Here is a 9,716-nt window from a genome sequence, read left to right as displayed (position 1 = left end):
CAACCTGCACCGGAACCATAACCCTCCACACCCTTACCATCCATGTATCTTCCAAACTTCACTTAAACGTTGATATTGAGCTCACATGCACCACTTGTGCTGGCAACTTGTTCCACATTCTCATGACCTCAGAGTGAAGAAGTTTCCCCCTTATGTTCCCCTTAAACTTTTCACCTTTCACCCTTAACCCATGACCTCTGGTTGTAGTCCCACCCAATCTCAGTGGGAAGGCATGAGAAAATCTGCAGATGCTGGAAATCCAAGCAACAGGCAAAATGCTGAAGGAACTCAGCAGGCCAGGCAGCGTCAAGGAAAAGAGAGCAAACAGTTGACATTTCGAACCAGGATCCTTCGTCAGGACTGGACAATAAAAAATAAGAGGTCAGGATAAGAAGGTGGAGGGAGAGGATGAAGGTGATAGGTGAAACTGGGAGATGGGGAGGGGTGAAGTAAAGAGCAGGGAAGTTGATTAGTGAAAGCAATGAAGGGCTGGAGAAGGGGGAATCTGACAGAAGAGGACAGAAAACTATGGAAGAAAGGGAAGGGGGAGGAGCACCAGAGAGAGGTGATGGGTAGGCAAGGATATAAGGTGAGAGAGGAAGACGGGGTTGGGGGAATGTTGAAGTGAGGAGCAGTTACCAGAAATTCGAGAAGTTGATGTTCATGCCATCAGGTTGGAGGCTACCTAGATGGAATATAGGATGTTGTTCCCCTGAATGTGTCCCCATTGCGGCAGTAGAGGAGATCATGAACTGACATGTCAGAATGGGAATGTGAACTAGAATTGAAATGACTGGCCACCAGGAGATCCCACATTTTCTGGCGGATGGAGCCTAGGTGCTCAGCGAAGCGGTCTGCAAATCTACGTCGGGTCTCACTGATATACAGGAGGCCGCACTGGGAGGATACAGTAGGTGACCACAACAGACTCACAGGTGAAATGTCATCTCACCTGGAAGGACTGTTTGGGGCCCCTAATGGTGGTGAGGGAGGAGGTGTAGAGGTAGGTGTAGCACTTGTTCCATTTGCAAGGTTAAGTTCCAAAAGGGAGATTAGAGGGGAGTGACAAATAGACAAGGGAGCCGCATAGGGAGCAAAAAGTGGAAAGTGCGGGGAGGGAAGGACGTGCTTGGTGGTGGGATCTCATTGGAGATGGCGGAAGTTATGGAGGATTATGTGCTGGATGGGGAGGCTATTGGGGTGGTAGCTGAGGACAACAGGAACACTAACCTAGGTGGGGTGGTGGGAGGATGTGGTGAGAGCAGATGTATGCAAAATGGAAGAGATGTGGGTGATGGCAGCATTGATGGTGTGTTACTCAATAGAAAAATCCTGCTTGTGTTTAGCCTATCTATACCCCTTGTAATTTTCTATACTTCCATCAATTCTCTCGATCTTCCACATTCTAAAGAATACAGTCCTTAACTATTCAATTTTTCCTTATAATTCAGGTCCTCCAGACCCAGCAACATCCTTGTAAGTTTTCTCTGCACTCTTTCAATGTTACTTACATTGTTCCTGTAGGTAGATGACCAAACCTGCGCACAATACTCCAAATTAGGCCTCACCAACACCTTGTACAATTTCAACGTCACATCCCATCTCCTGTACTCAATACATTGATTTATGAAGGCCAGTGTGACAAAAGGCTTTTGCAGCCTATCTACCTGTGACACCACTTACAATATACTATGAACCTGTATTCCCAGATCCTTCTGTTCTACCACACGCTTTAGTGCCCTACCTTTCGCTGTTTAAGACCTACCCTGGTTGGTCCTGCTGAAGTGCAACACCTCACACCTGTCTGCATTAAATTCCATCTGTCATTTTTCAGCCCGTTTTCCAACTAGTCTAGATCCTGCTGCAAGCTCTGATAGTCTTCCTCACTGTCTATTACACCCCCAGTCTTGGTGCCATCCACAGATGTGTTGATCCAGTTAGCCACAATATCATCCAGATCATTGATATAGATGACAAACAACAAAGGACCCAGCACTGATCCCTGCAGCACACCACTAGTCACAGGCCTCCATTTACTACCACTCCTTGTCTTTGTCTTCTCCCGCAAAGCCAATGTCTAATCCAATTTACTACCTCATCTTAAAGGCCAAGTGACTAAAGCTTCTTGACCAGCCTCCAATGCGGAGCCTTGTCAAATGCCTTGGTAAAGTCTATGTAGACAATACTTACTGCCTTGCCTTCATCCACTCTTCTGGTAACTTCCTCGAAAAACTGTAAGATTGGTTAGACATGATCTACCACGCACAAAGCCATGCAAACTATCCTTACTCAGTCCATGCCTATCCACATACTTAAATATCTGGTCCCTTAGAATACCTTCCAATAACTTTCTCACAAATGATGTCAGACTCACCGGCCTATAATTTCCTGGTTTATGTTTAGAACCTTCTTAAACAGTTGAACAACATCAGCTATCTTCCAATCCTCTGGTACCTCTCCAGTTGGTAATGATGATTTAAGTATCTCTGCTAGGGCCCTGGTGATTTCTGGCCTTGCCTCTAGTAGGGTCTGAAGAAACACATTTTCAGGCCCTGAGAATTTATCCACCCTTATTTGCCTCGGGATAGCAAACACCTCCTCCTCTGTAATCTGTATAAGGTGCATGCAGTTGATGCCTCTTTGCCTCACTTCTATAGACGCTGTGTCTTTCTCCTGAGTAAATGCAGATGCAAAATATCTTTTTAAGAGTTCCCCCATCTCTTTTGGCTCCAAATATAGCTTACCATTCTGATCTTCCAGAAGACCAATTTTGACCCTTACGATCCTTTTGCTCTTAGTATACCTGTAGAGTCCTTTGGGAGTCTCCTTTACCTTGTCTGCTAGAGCAATTTCATGCCTTCTTTTAGCCCTCCTGATTGCTTTCTCAAGTGCTTTCTTGCATTTCTTACACTCCATATGCACCTCATTTGTCCTTACCTGCCTATAACTGCTGTGCACCTCCTTTTCTCTCCCTCTTAACCAGAGAAATTCAGAACCGCTCTGCATTCAAAATGTTTTTTGACATGTTTGTAAACTGTCCCGTCTTTTTCTGTTAGTTAATTCCTACTGAACCATCAATTTCTATCATTCTTTTAATCTCAGATAATTGAATGGGAACATCATAACCAATCCACTGCTTGCTCAGAATCAAGTAACCAGCATCTCAGGTAAGGTTTATTGGGTATAAATGAAGACATTGCTCAGATATGAACATAATTACATTGAATATTTAATTTTATTGAAAGTGAATCAATCCAATCTTTCTCGGCTGATGAGGATGGAAGTAACGATGTGCTAAAGGTGAACTTCCAGTCCTTGAGCAGGGAGTAAGTGAAAGTGATTTGCTGACGTCACACTGTTCTTGGGGTCATCTTCATGTTCAGAAAGCAGACAAACTTTATAAAATATAATCAATATATTAATTTATCAGTGTAGAAATACTTCACAACAAAGTTCGAAGTAACAAGAAAGTTTCAGTAGATATTAGTTGGTGCATATGCCATTTTATTTTCTACTTTAAGCAGGTTAAAGATTGTCTTAAAAGAGCACACACCGGGAAATTTCAGACAAATGTATCATCAGTACATTAGCTCAGTAAATTAACTCCTAAAGGACCCTCACAAAACAAAAACAGAGAGAAAGACTTCAAATTTTGCTTGATTTTTTGTTAAGTTAGTCTTTGAAATAAACTTTATCCAATGGGTTTCAAAACGCAAACGCCAGGAATTCTGCAGATGCTGGAAATTCAAGCAACACACATCAAAGTTGCTGGTGAACGCAGCAGGCCAGGCAGCATCTCTAGGAAGAGGTACAGTCGACGTTTCAGGCCGAGACCCTTCGTCAGGACTAACTGAAAGAAGAGCCAGTAAGAGATTTGAATATTCAATTTCATTGAAAGTGAATCAATCCAGACTTTCAAATCTCTTGGCCTGCTTCAGTGTTGTATATTTCCTTTCCAAATGGCCTGCTTCAGTGTTGTACATTTCCTCTCCTTTTGGTTAGAGACTTCCATGATCATAAAAAGATATCTGCAATTCTGGTCACCATAATACTGGAATGATGTGGAGGCTTTAGCGAGGGTGCAGAAGAGGCTCACCAGGATGTTGCATAGATTACAGAATTTGTGATACCAGCGGAGTTTAGACAGACCTGGGTTGTTTCTCCTGGAGAGACTGCACAGGGACCTGGAGGGAACTACATAAAATTATGAGTGATGTACATTGGGGATAGCCCCATGAAGAAATGTAAGATACTACCGAGCATAGCTTTAAAGGTGAAACGGGGAAAGATTAAGGAATTGTATCCCTCAATATTTTACACAGAGATAGTAGGAGCTGTCATGTGGTTGGTGAGCTAGTAGGGTGCTGGTTTCCATTTTACTGAAGGCAATGGTTAAGTCATGGAATTCCTGTGGGAGTTTGGAGGTCGAGGGATTCCTCCATCTCCATGGATCCACTGGGTGAAGTCAGCTATGGGTGCAGGCAGAACCCACCAGAGCCTCCTGTGTGTGTGGAGATATCGGGGTGTGGAGGAGAACAGAGACAGTGAGTCAGGCTATGGTGCCGGAACAAGGAGCTGGGGGAGCATGCCAGATAGCAGGCGCCGTGTCTCTATCTATTGATACTGTTTTCCTGGATGCAGTGGGCATTTCATGTGTGGGTAATTGAAATCTGGAGTAAATTCACAAATTGTTTCTCCACCTTTCCTCACACTCTTCGGTGAGAAGGGTTAAGGGAGCTCTTACTAACTACACACTTTCCAGAGGTGATGCTTATCCAGAGGGTCCTGCTGCCTGAAATGGTTCTGGGAATGGAACTGGCATTCTGGCTAGTGATCTAGAGGTTCATTCCATAAGATTTTGTTGGCACAGATGGCCAAAGAGATGAGACATTGGAGGTTGGTGGGCATTTCCTGGCTTTTAAGCTGTTGGCTGCCTTGCGCTTCCTGAATGGTCAAAAATCCAGCATATCTCATCAGCGAGTTTCTCATATTTTTTATGGATGGTGTTTTCATTGTCCGAGTTAGAGGTGATCCGGTTTAGAGCTCACCCAGTCAAGAGAGAGAGATGACTAAGGAAATCTTGGCTCAATCTGTAGAATACGGAGATGTTGCAGCTTGAAGTACGAGGCACACTGGAACAGAAAAGTGCACCATCAGGCTGGGGATCCAAAAAGCATTTAGGATCTACAATCTGGGGCTCCAAGGGAGGAGGTTGACTGGTGTGGGGTTGCTGTAACAAGACAGAGAGTTGCAAGCTGCTTCTGGATCGAGAACTCGTTAAGGGGGATAATTCCCTTTTGGCGAGCAATCTCTGCTGGGTCAATCAGTAGTTCACTCATCCTGTCAAGAAAGAGGGGGCTTGGCCCAAGTGCAGAGCAGTGGAGATGATCACCTTTAAAATAAGCTGCAAAATAAGAAGCCACGAGGGGCCATAAAACAAGAGAGAATGGATTTTTTAAATGACAAGGCAACAAGGTAACTGAAGGCTCGGAGCAACGAGTTGAGGCTGACTGGTTCACACGAGGTGATGATTTGGAAACAAGTGGCAGGTGACTGCTGTTAACTGGGTGGAGACTGGGAGGTGACTGTTGTGCAGGCCTGACAGGAACCTGATATCTGCGGCCAGGGAAGGTGATGGAAGCACGCAAGATGGTGACGTTTAAAAAGCAATTGGACAGGCACACAAAAAGGCAGGGAATAGAAGGGTATGGACCAGGCACAGGCGGATGGGATCAGTTACATTGGTACGTTCGGCATAGACATCAGGGGATGCATACTGTTTGTTCTGTGCTCTATGTTGTACGACAGTAGGCAGCCTGACAGAAGCTGCCTCCCTCCCCCTCTCCCCAGCCCCCCGCCACCCCCACGCATTATCAATTGTTAGACAGTTCACACTTCATGTACTCCGGTGGAAAATTAAAATCCCCAGGTGGGAAGGAGGAAGAGCAGCTGGTGATAAAGGAACGTGTTCAGGGTGAATGGTGGGTATGCGAGCCTGGCAGCAATATGAAGATGTGTAAATGTTGTCGGCTTCTTATCTCTTAACCAATTACAGAAATGGGAACTTACTCAGAAGATTGACTCAATTTTCTACTGAAATCCTGCCAATCACCCTCCTCACCCAATGAGCATTAGGGTCCAGACAAATACGTTGTCCAGACTTGAGCGTGGCTCTGAAAAGAATTGTAATATTAAATCGAAACTCAGGAATGTAGTTACCCAAACATAACAAACTTATCTCTAAAGTTTTCCTTGGTAGGTGGTGTGGCTCGCGGTTCCCCTTCGCCACCCCCTGCCCCAACACCACTACCACTTCAGTTATAAAAGCCCTGCGCAAGCTCTTCACTCTGTTCGGATACCCATGCTATATCCACAGTGACAGAGGGTCCTCGTTTATGAGTGACGAGCTGCGCCAATATCTACTGGCTAGGGGAATTGCAACCAGTAGGACCACGAGCTATAATCCCCGGGGGAATGGACAGGTAGAGAAGGAGAATGGCACGGTGTGGAAAGCCACACTCTTAGCCCTCAGGTCAAAGGGACTGCCAGTCTCTCGCTGGCAGGAGGTCCTTCCTGAGGCACTCCACTCCATCCGCTCCCTGTTATGCACGGCCACCAATGCCACCCCTCATGAGCGGCTCTTTTCTTTTCCCAGAAAGTCGACCACTGGAACCACCCTACCAACATGGCTGACATCCCCGGGGCCAGTGCTGCTCCGGAAACATGCGAGGAGCAATAAATACTCCCCGATGGTCGAGAGGTTTCACTTACTTCATGCGAACCCCCAGTATGCCTACGTGGTTTTACCTGATGGGCGGGAGGACACGGTCTCCATCCGCGACCTGGCGCCCACAGGAGCACTGGGCCCCTATCCTGAACACTCCGTGGTGACTATTGACCCCGTACCCACCAATGTATGTACCGACGAGACACCGTGCACCCCAAACCCTATACAGACACCATACGACACTCCCATACTGGGCGTGACGCACACGCACGAGGGATTAACAACGCCTACCTAATGTGCTGGCACCTCAAGTCAGGCCAGAACCAGCACAACCGCTGTCGCCGACGCAATCACCACCAGTGCTACGTAGATCACAGCGCCGGACTTGACCACCTGATAGACGTAACCTGTAAATATACTTGTAAATATTGTCAGTCACTTCACCCCGCGGAACTCTTTTTAAAAAAGGAGGGGTGAATGTGGTAAACCATATATATGTTGTGACATGGTTACCTGTCTGGACACACCCCTCTGCTAACTGCCCCTGTGGCTCCTCCCACAGATCCTGTATAAAGGTGTTTCGCCTTGCCCCTCCCCCTCAGTCCGGGGGCAGACACTCACCATGGAGGTCGTATTGTACAGCGAATAAAAGCCTTTCAGTATTTTACCAAACCTCAGACTTTTGGAGTTATTGAAGGTGCTTCAGGTGGTGACTAGTAAAGCATCACATTTACATGTTACAAAAACAATTACTTGTGATTTCAGCCATAGAATTAGCAGTTGAGGAAGGAAGTAAGAGCAGAAAATCACTCATCTCTCATTAGTGATGTCAGCAACCTTAGTGGACGTGAACAAGTCTCACATCCACCTTCAAATTGTTCAAATTACAACCCCCCCCACCCCCCCCCCTCGGCTTTTGAATACCACTAATACATCCAATGGAGTATCCATAGGGAATGGTAAAAACTGGCAACTTATTAATGCCATAGTGGTTAATCACTAAGACTTACATTACTTCCTCTACTGGGCAATGGCAATGACTTGGAGTAACCTCAATGTCCATTATCTGATGTCGAGAGATGACATTTGAAATATGTTCCAGGCAGCGGCAGGAAAAGGACTCTGGTAAATCAGTATAATGAAAATATTACTGATCCTTGATCATTGCAGGAAATATGCATATTTCTCATCTTTGTCTATTTGTTGGTTTCCTGAGGACTGGGCTGAGAATTCATGACAGATATACTTCCCTTTTTTGTGGGTAATTGTGTACTGGCAATCAGATTCTCCTGACAGTTGCACGTAGGTTGTTTGCCTGCCCATTAGTAGATGTAGAGAAGAGGCCCATGGAAACTCCTATTCAACTCTTATGAATTGAGGATGGCCTTGTGTCCTGAACATGCTTTATCAAGCAATTTGTACAACATTTCACTAACTTCAGCCAGCATTTTACAGCCAGAAGACAGGGAAGACATATTATCAGTCCTGAAATGATTTATAATCCAATAACTCAAAATCATAATTCTTCAAAGAGTACTTACAGGACACACAGCAGTCTGCAGATGCTGAAATTTGGAGCAGAAAACAAAATGTTGGAAGATCTCAGTTCCTTAATCAGCATCTTGGAGACAACAGAATAGTCTATGTCAATGGAATAGGTCCTTTCACTACATACCTCAGCACCATTCATAGATCTAAACGGCCCTTCTTGGTGAGGCAAAGGTTCACATGCACTTTCTTCACTTCCATCGACTGCATTTTGGTGCTCTTCATGTGGCCTCTTCCACATCAGGGAGACCAAGCAAAGACCAGCCGACAATTTTGCAGAACACCAACGCTCTGTCCCAAGTCGCTATCCCAACATCTAGTTCAAAGCTATTTTAACAGCCTGGTGATATGCCTCTCATGTGAGATGTGGCAGTCTTGGGGGAACGCCCCTCTCCCGCAGAGTCACATCTGCCAGAAGTGCATACGGATGGGCGATCTGGAGGACCATGTAAGGAATCTGGAGCAGCAGCTGGATGAACTTTGACTCATAAGAGAGAATGAGGCAGTCATAGATGAGAGCTACAGGGAGGTAGTCACATCTAGGCTGTCGGAAGCAGGTCGTTGGGTGATAGTCAGAGGGGGGAAAGCGAAGGTGAGCAGACAGGTAGTGCAGAGCACCCCTGTAGCCATTCCCCTGAATAATAAGTTTACCGTCCTGGATACTATTGATGGGATGACCGACTAGGTGTGAGCCACGGTGGCAGGGCCTCCGGCACTGAGTCTGACCCTGTGGTGCAGAAGGGTGGGACGGAGAAGAGGAGAGCTGTCGTCATTGGAGACTCTATAGTCAGGGGAGCAGACAGGAGATTTTGTGGACGTGAGAAGGACACCCGCATGGTTTGTTGCCTCCCGGGTGCCAGGATCCGGGATGTCTCTGACCAGGTGCACGACATCCTGGTACGAGAGGGAAAACAACAAGAAGTCATGATACATGTTGGGACCAACGACATAGGCAGGAAGAGGGATGAGGTCCTGAAGTGTGAGTTTCAGGAACTAGGCAGAAGGCTGAAGAACAGGACCTCAAGGGTGGCGTTCTCAGGATTGCTGCCAGTGCTACGTGACAGTGATGGTAAGAATTGGAGGAGATGGCAGTTCAATGCATGGCTGTGGAGTTAGTGCAGGGAGCAGGGTTTTAGATTTTTGGATCATTGGGATCTCTTCTGGGGAAGGTGTGACCTGTACAGATTGGATGGGTTGCACCTGAACTCGAGGGGGAGCAATATCCTTGCAGGGAGGTTTGCTAGCATGATTCGGGAGGGTTTAAACTAATTTGCAAGGGGGACGGGACCCAGAGCGATAGAGCAGTGAAAGAAGTGTATGGAGTAAAGCCAGATCTAACATATAGAGAGGCTTTGAGGAAACAGAAGCAGAATAAACGGTGTAAAGACAGTAAGGTAGAAGGGCTGAAATGTGTGTACCTCAATGCAAGAAGCATCAGGAG

The 9,716-nt window shown here is 46.2% G+C and overlaps 1 long non-coding RNA gene across 1 annotated transcript; it reads right to left on the bottom strand.

Moving 5' to 3' along the window:
- Nucleotides 1-3,164: 3,164 nt before the first annotated feature.
- LOC140196025 (uncharacterized) lies at nt 3,165-8,353 on the bottom strand. The gene is made up of 4 exons (XR_011885596.1): nt 8,269-8,353; nt 7,019-7,134; nt 6,070-6,173; nt 3,165-3,395 (listed from the first exon to the last, which is right to left on the bottom strand). It is a non-coding gene; the product is annotated as an uncharacterized lncRNA (long non-coding RNA).
- Between the last annotated feature and the right edge of the window lie 1,363 nt (nt 8,354-9,716).

The sequence above is a fragment of the Mobula birostris genome, chromosome 4 (genome assembly GCF_030028105.1).
Source record: "Mobula birostris isolate sMobBir1 chromosome 4, sMobBir1.hap1, whole genome shotgun sequence".
In the NCBI taxonomy this organism is placed as follows: Eukaryota; Metazoa; Chordata; class Chondrichthyes; order Myliobatiformes; family Myliobatidae; genus Mobula; species Mobula birostris.
Note: the sequence above shows the minus strand (reverse complement) of the source record. Positions and strands in the feature narration are given on the sequence as shown.